The following is a 7821-nucleotide window of genomic DNA, read 5'->3' as shown; positions in this document are numbered from 1 at the left end:
CCGTCCATTCCTTTTGTCCTTGGTCCCTCAGGGACTGAGTTACCGGGGCCCAAATGCCAACCCTGTTTCTCTGACTGTAAATCCAGTTTCCAGGACCCCGAAGCTACCGCTAAGAGCTCCGCTAGGGCAGGAACCGGTTTGGAAAGGGGGCGGGGGGGGTGTTTTCGTTTTTCTTTGGGTGGCTAGCAACGTCAGGCACTTAGTGGGCTCTTACTAAATAAATGCTTAGTGAGTGCGTGAGTGAGCCAGCAAGTGAAGCGAGGACAGTTGACACAGGAGGCAGAAATGCAAGCAACTGCCTAAGGATTGTTACTAGGGTGGGCGTCTCCTGTGCCAGAGGGTTTCAGCTGATAGCCTCCGCTTTTGGGCCACTCTGCAAGGGGCCTTGCCAAGGGAGGCCTTCACCCCGGGCCACACATCCTGGTTTCCACCAAGGGGAAGACCCGAAGGAAGGATGCCCCCAAGATTCAGGGGTTCTCCCCTGCCTCCTCGTCTCCCCATTCATAGAGGAAGGCTCTAGGACCCGGCTAGGGTAGAGTAGGGTAGGGCAGGGCCGGCGGGGCGGTCCGGAGGCCCGGGGCTGCAGAAGGGGCGTGGGTCTGGGAGGAGGACGAGAGCAGACTCGTTTTATGTGTAGCTTCCTCCTTCTCCACGTCCTCCCATCAATCACCTCCCTTCCTCTGTCTCTTGCACACTTACACATCCACGCGGGCTCACTCCCCGCTTCCCCCGTTTCCATTGCCCCCCCCTTCTCCCTCCCCCCGCACCCCCTGCCAGCCGCCGAGGGCGGGCCGGCGGGAAGCAGGGGGTGGTCCGCCTGGAGGCCAGCCGCAAACTCCAGCGAAGGTGAAGGAAGGAGGAGGCAGCTGCGGCGGGGAGGAGGAGCCCGGCAGCGGACCGACCGACGGCCGGCCAGCCATCCCGGGAGCGGACCGGCAGCGCAGGTGAGCGCCCCGCCAAGTACAGCCCGCGCCCCTCCCGGCCCGAGCCGCCCAGGCAGAGCTCGCCTCCCCGCCCCCCGCGGGTTGCGGCTCCGCCTGCTTGCCTGGGGGTCCTAGCCGCGGGGGGTGGGGGGGGGCCTGGGGTCTCTGGGCTTGAACCAGGGCCAAGGCCGAGGTCTTGCCTCCCCTGCCCCTCTCCTTCGTTCGGGCTGCTTGGGGCTGGGGCTCTTCCCTTCACCTCCGAGCTGCGCCAGCCACGCCCCCCTCCGTAGCTGGCCCTGCCGGGGGGCTTCGGCGTCCACCTTCCTCCCTCCCTCGGTCTTCTCTGCGCCGACCACTCCCCCTACCCCGCGCTCCAGAGGTGCGGGCGGTTTGGTGGGGGGCGTCTCCTGGGGGGGGGGGCGCAGGCAGGGGCTCTTGGGCCTCCCCTGCTCCAGCTCCCGACTCGCCATCCAGTCCCTTCGCATCCCTCCTATCGCATCCTATCTCCCTGTCGGTCTGCTTTGGGGTAGCGCTCCAGCCCACTGCCAGCCTCCGGGCCAGGGACTTTACCCTCGGGCCGCCACCGCGGCACCGAGCACCCTCCCCACCCACCCACCCATCCCCCACCTTCTCCCCGCCTTCGGAGGAGGAGGAGGCGGCGGTTCTACTGGAGGGACCCGCCCCCTGATCCAGGGACCCGCAGCTGGCGTTCGGTCCTCCCCTTACTCCCTGCCCTCCCCCACCGGGGGATCTGCGACCCGATCCCCTTCATACACACCTAGCTCCGCCTGCAGCGCTGGTGAGTCCTCGTCTCTGCTCTTCTTGGCCTCGGCGTTGTCAGGAAGTTTCTGTTCGTTTTAAGAGGGCTCCCTGGGACTAGTCAGAGAAGGTGAGAAGTCCTGAGGCTCCAATAGTTAGTGGGGAGAGGGACAAACTGGATTAAGTCCGTTGGCCAGAGGAGCCTTGGGATGGCAATTGAGGACTGAAGGGCTTGAAAATCAATCAATGAACAAGCATTTTCTGAGCTCCAACAGCCATTGTCCTAGGCGCTGAGGCTGCAGGGGTAAATTGGAACAATCCCACCCTCTGTTCTCTGGAAGTCAGAGAACCGAGGATTGAATTCACTGCCTCTGTGACCTTGGGCGAGTCGATTCCCAGAGAGCCCTTTGTTTCCTCAGATGAGGTTATGATAGCTCTTCCAGATCGAAATCTGCCCATTTCGTCGGCTCACCTCACCTCTGGGTCTTGGCAACACAGGGGGCATTGTCTGAGTGGAAACTCCCCAGGGTCTGAAGGAACTCATCCTTGCCACGCAAGGGGCCTCAGTCACCGCAAAGGTTCGCTGCACGAGGGCAGATAGGTTATGCATTAATAAAACCCTGTTTAGGGGCCGGCCCTATGCTGGCACAGTCCCTGCCCTGTACTTTACAACCACGGTGCTTGTAACTTGTAGCTTGTAACTACTGCCCAGGACCGGTGTCAGGGCGCCCCAGGGTTTTTGGCTGGACTCACAAAAAACAAAAACAAAAGCAAAAACAAAACAAAACAACAAAAAAACCCCTATGCTTTTGGAGAAAAGATGTTTTCACAGGTGGTGGTTTTCAAAACCCTCCCATGAGTTTCAAGGGAACATCTGGACTCCTCTCTAGGGCACCTCTGGTAAAAGTGAATTTGGAGTCCGAAGGCCTGGGTTCAAATTTGACTGTGCTATAACTTACGTGATCTTATACAAGTCACTCTGTGGGTATCAGTTTGCTCTTGTGTAAAATATGGAAGTCGGACTTGACCTCTGAAGTCCTTCCCATCTGTAATTCTGTGAGTGTGTGAAATTCAGAGACCTACTACTTTAAGGGGATAATATTAAAACATACATTTAGAGAAGAAAGATACCTTAGAGGTCAGCCAGCCTTTTGTTGTTCTTGTTGTTTAGTCCTGTCTTACTCTTTTGTGACCCCACTTGGGGTTTTTTTGGCCAAGATATCAGGGTGTTTTGCCATTTCCTTCTGCAGCTCATTTTACAGATGAGGAAACTGAGGCAACCAGGGTGAAGTGATTTGCTCAGGGTCAAGTAAGTGTCTGAGGTCAGATTTGAACTCTGGAAGATGAGTCGGCCTGACTTCAGGCCCTGGTACTCTATCCACTTTACCACCTGATTACTCCACAAACAGGGGGGTGAGTCCTATTCTGAACCCACAAAGGGCTTGGTCTTGAACCCAGGGTCTCCACACTCGAGGCAGCAGTTTCCAATGGCACCCACCACACTAGCCCAATCCCCATCATTTTATAGCTGTGGAAACTGAGGACCAGAGAGGTGGTACTCCCCAAGGGCCCCACAGGTACTAAGTGACAGGGTCAGAATTTGAACACAGGGCTTTTGGCTCCAAGTTTGATGCCCTTTCTACAGTACCACCCATAAAAGAAAGGAACCAGCCCCACATGGTTTGAAAACTCTTGACCCTTAAAGGAGTCAAAGAAATGTCAAAGATTCAATCTCTGGGCTTTTAAAAAACACTTCCACAAGTGCTTCTGTGGGATGCTGTAACCAGTTCCCAAGGGGTTGGTTTCCCTGCTCCTGGCCACTGACATCCATCCCCCACGTCTGAGCCGTCACAATTTTGGTGAGTCTGATTTCAAGTTTTCCTCTTTACTAATGTGTTTAGCCCACAAGCTATTTCTTTGAAGGCTGGATCTAAGCTTTTTTGTTGTTGTTTTTTTCCAAGCCACATGAGTAGGAGCTGAGAGAACTCTAGCTGGTTAGTTTAGTGGGTGTAGCCCCAAGCAGGAGATAGAGAAGCAAGAAGGAGGGATTTCCCACTTGAACCGTCTTTGGACTTTTTCTTCTAATAGTTTGCCAACAGTGTTTTTAGTTTCATTTTTAGCAATTCTTAAGTCATTTCAACAGTTACTTCCAGGACATCAAGAATTCTTTTGTTTCTGAGATGGTTTGGGGGGGGTGGGGAATTTGCATGATGTAAAAGAGGGAGAGTGGTCCAGTGAAGGAATTTTGGATTTGGGTTCAGCAGACCTGGCTTAGGATCCTGGCTCTGCCATTGACTATCTCTGTGACCTTGGGTAAGTGATTTAACTTCTCTGGGCCTCAGTTTCCCCATCTGTAAGGTGAGGGGTTGGTGAGATCAGAGAATGTCAAACTCGAAGCCTCAATTCAGCCCCCTAGCCCAGGCATACTCAAAGCAGATGAAAAGTGTAATTGGGAAATATGAAACAAAATAAAAATATAACAAAACATAGATGAATATATCTTAAAACAAAGTCAACATCTGGCCCACTGGGATTCTAATGTCCAAGCTCAGTGGACTTCATTTCTTCTTGAGTTTGACATCACTGTCCTTAGGGACTTTGGGGTTCCTTCCAGTTCCAAATTTGTGACTCTGAGATCCCAGTAAAAATAGGCTTGATTCCATTTCAGGGGGGCCTTGGTAAGGATCCCGCTAATCTCCTAATATCTCAGTCACCTGTTTACAATTAGGAGAGGACAAGTATTTTTCATTCCATAATCTTAAAGAGAAGACTTAAACCACAAGTTGCCCATCCCACCCAAACAAGAAGCTTTCTAAAGTTGGAGGAGGCTGTGTAGGGCATTGCAAAGAATACCGACACTGGAGTCATGGGACCCAGATTTTAATCCTGACCTTTCTCCTTTTGCCCCTTGTGACTGTGGGCAAGTCACTTCCCTCTCTGGGCTTCTGTTTTCTCAGCTGGAAAACGAGAGGGTTGGATAAGGTGACCTTTAATGTTCTTGTTCCTGTGATGCTATAAAGGAACTGGTCCGTTGAAGTTCTGAATTTCTAGGATTCAGTTCTCTGAGTTTATCTTATGCTAAAATATACATGCCTGATACTGGGCCCTTTCTTGGGAGGAGAATTTGTGAGGGAGGAAAAGAGAGTTACCTTGCCTATCATAGGAGTAAGCATAGGGGCGGGCAGCTGGATTGCACAGTGGATAGAGCACCAGCCCTGGAGTCAGGAGGACCTGAGTTCAAATCCGGCCTCAGACACTTAACACTTAACTAGCTGTGTGACCCTGGGCAAGTCACTTAACCCCAATTGCCTCCAAAAAAAATGGCCAAATGTAGATACACTATGGACCTAAAAGAATCAATCAACAGACATCTATTAAGAAGATAGGACAAAGTGTGTTATTTGATGCAAAAAAATTACTGCGATGAAATAAATATTTTCATCCTTCTATCTCTATTTTATTTGCCTGATGCGTGAAAAAGTGTACTGTGTTGATTGATGCAGTTTGGTTCTTTGAGGTATTCTGAAATTCTAGTGCTTGTAGCAGGGAAGCAGCTCCATGATGCAGTTTATAAAGGGCCTGGAGGCAGGAAGACCCAGGTTCAAATCCAGCCTCAGACACTTCCTAGCTGTGTGACCCTGGGCAAAACACTCCATCCTGTTTGCCTCAGTTTCCTCATCTGTAAAATGAGCTGGAGAAGGAAATGGCAAATCATTCCAGTATCTCTTCAAGAAAACCCCAAATGGGGTCACAGAGAGTCTGACACAACTTAAATGACTTGAACAATGATGACAGTCTATACTAAGACAAAAATAAAATCATCTCTTCTCCCAAGAAGTTTGTTTTCGGGGGCAGGTGGTACAGTGGATAAAGCACCGGCTCTGGATTCAGGAGGACCTGAGTTCAAATCTGGCCTCAGACACTTGACACTTATTAGCTATGTGACCCTGGGCAAGTCATTTGCTGGGGAGGGTGGCGGGGAGGGGGGAGGAGAAGTTTGCTTTCTATTGAGGGAGACAATGTCCACCAATAAGTACATGCAAAATAAATACAAGGCAGGGAGGGCAATAGGAGCCAGTGGCATCGGGAAAGATGGAGAAGATGGTGCTTGGGTATTCTTGAAGGCAGAGAGAGATGCTAAGAGATAGAAGTGAGGAGAGAGCAATTTCCAGGCATGGGAGACAAGCAGTCCAAAGCCAAGGGCTTGGGAGAGGAGATGGAATGTTGTATGCAAGGGACAGCAATGCAATCAGGCAGGTGTGGAGGATTTGGTGGGAAGGGCGGGGAGCTAACTGTATTCAGACAAGGCAAAGCTGATTCCCTCAACTGATCACTGACTTAGGGCTGGGAGAAACTTCAGAGACCCTCTGACTAACCCTTCTTTAATAAAGTCTCTATTGTCCCTCTTTCTACAAATATTGCTCTTACTGTAGACATCAGACTTCTGGGTGGGGAAGAGCAGGTGGCCCCAAGGCTCCAGATATTTCTTCCTTCTAATGTGAGAGAACAGCAACAGGAGAGTTGTTTTAAAAGGATAAAGATGCCAATTGGAGAACTACTGGGCAGTGCCCAGATTAACATGCAGTGCTTGTCAGAATAATTCCCCAGAGGCTTGTCCATTGGAAAGAATGAAGTCAGGGGAAGGAGATTTGAATGCTGCCTCTGCCGGATTCCTATTTTTGTGGGACCTTGGGAAAGTCATTGTCTCTCTCCAGGACTCGGTTTCTCCCCATCTACAATAAGGGGATGAACTAAGGAGCCTTCTAGCTCTAAGTCTATGATTCTCGCCTTGGGCAAATCACTCTTTTTCCTCCGAGGTAAAATCCAGGGGGTTGCTGACGGTCACAAATATAGCAAGGCTCAGAGGCAGAATTTGAAACCAAGTCCTCCGACTCAAGCCACAGCTCTTTCCCATGAACCACCCTTCTTGGTATCAGGCGACCCTTGGCATGAATTTAAGCTATGTCACTGAGGCTAGTGATTTCACCTCTCTGAAAGCTGGTTTTTTCATTTGAAAAATGGGATAATCAGAATGTATTAACTCAACCCAGGAGCTCTTGGAGACTATGCTGGTGTCCAAGATCTGACAGGTCCCACTGACCTCCAGAGGCTTTGAGTGTGGGACTGGCAGTGGGCTGCTGCATGTCTGCCCATCAGCCAGACAACCAACCCAGCTGTGTTTGGAAAGCTTTAGCCTTTGGTTGGGTGCAAGGTGGTAAGATTTCCAGTTGCAGCTACTCTGAGACCTAGGTTAACAAAGAGACTCACGATCTGCATTGGTGGACAAACAAAGTAACAGGTACATGGAGTTGGGTATTGATGGTGATCACATGGCACAGGTGTGGATAGCAGTCAGTGTAGCAACAGCTCCAGTCACTGTGGGAAGGATCTTTTGGAGCATCCTTGGTTCTGTCCTGGGTCCAGGGGCTTCACAGTCCTCACCTGGATGTTACAATAACATTCTCCAAGCTCCCCTGGGCGCTCTATGGCTCGATGGCTTCATCCCTGCTTCAAACCTAACACTGCCCCCACCATCCTCCTTTCTTCCCCAAATTCTGGGACTTGGCTCAACTCCTCCCACAGTCTCCTCCATTTTCTCACTTATAACTTCCAATGCTTATAGCACAGTGCTTGGCACACAGTTTATTGAATTGAATTCTAACTTCTTACGGGCAGGATGGTCATGAGAAAGCCCCAGATTTAAAACCAGGGTACTAGACCCAATTCCTTACTAGCTGTGTGACCTTGGACAAATTAGTTCCCCTCTCTGGGCTTCATTTTCCTCCTCTGGAGGAATGGATTTGGACCAAATGACCTTCGAAGTCCCTTCCAGCTTTTGAAATCTTTGCACTTACAAAACTCTCGGAACCACACTTTCCTCTCCTGTAAAATGGGAATATCATCTATGCTACCGCCCTCCCAAGGTTAGCTGTTGAGGAGGAAGTGCTTCATAAGTCTCCAAAGCTAGAGACATTTGGGGCTGTTTAGTTTTGGATTAAATTGATGCAGAGAGCTCCTGGTGGGAAAACTTCTAACACCAATACAGAGGCGTCCTTGGAAATCTGTGGTCTTCCAGTTGCCCTGGGGGGGGGGGGCACTGAGAGGTTAGGTGCTTGGCCTAGGGCCACACAGATAGTGT

At 50.8% G+C, this 7821-nt stretch overlaps 1 protein-coding gene across 2 annotated transcripts in view; it reads left to right on the top strand.

Moving 5' to 3' along the window:
- The first annotated feature begins 603 nt into the window (after window positions 1-603).
- The window catches only part of TMEM51 (transmembrane protein 51), a 75258-nt gene continuing 68040 nt past the window's right edge, over window positions 604-7821 (top strand). The window contains exon 1 of one of the 2 annotated variants that reach the window (XM_043996182.1): window positions 604-944. The gene's annotated coding sequence lies outside the window, so the exon portion shown is untranslated. Of the gene's footprint in view, window positions 945-1719; window positions 1813-7821 lie in introns of those variants that run through there. The other variant, XM_043996183.1, reaches the window with a different exon arrangement.

The sequence above is a fragment of the Dromiciops gliroides genome, chromosome 3, assembly GCF_019393635.1.
Source record: "Dromiciops gliroides isolate mDroGli1 chromosome 3, mDroGli1.pri, whole genome shotgun sequence".
In the NCBI taxonomy this organism is placed as follows: Eukaryota; Metazoa; Chordata; class Mammalia; order Microbiotheria; family Microbiotheriidae; genus Dromiciops; species Dromiciops gliroides.
Note: the sequence above shows the minus strand (reverse complement) of the source record. Positions and strands in the feature narration are given on the sequence as shown.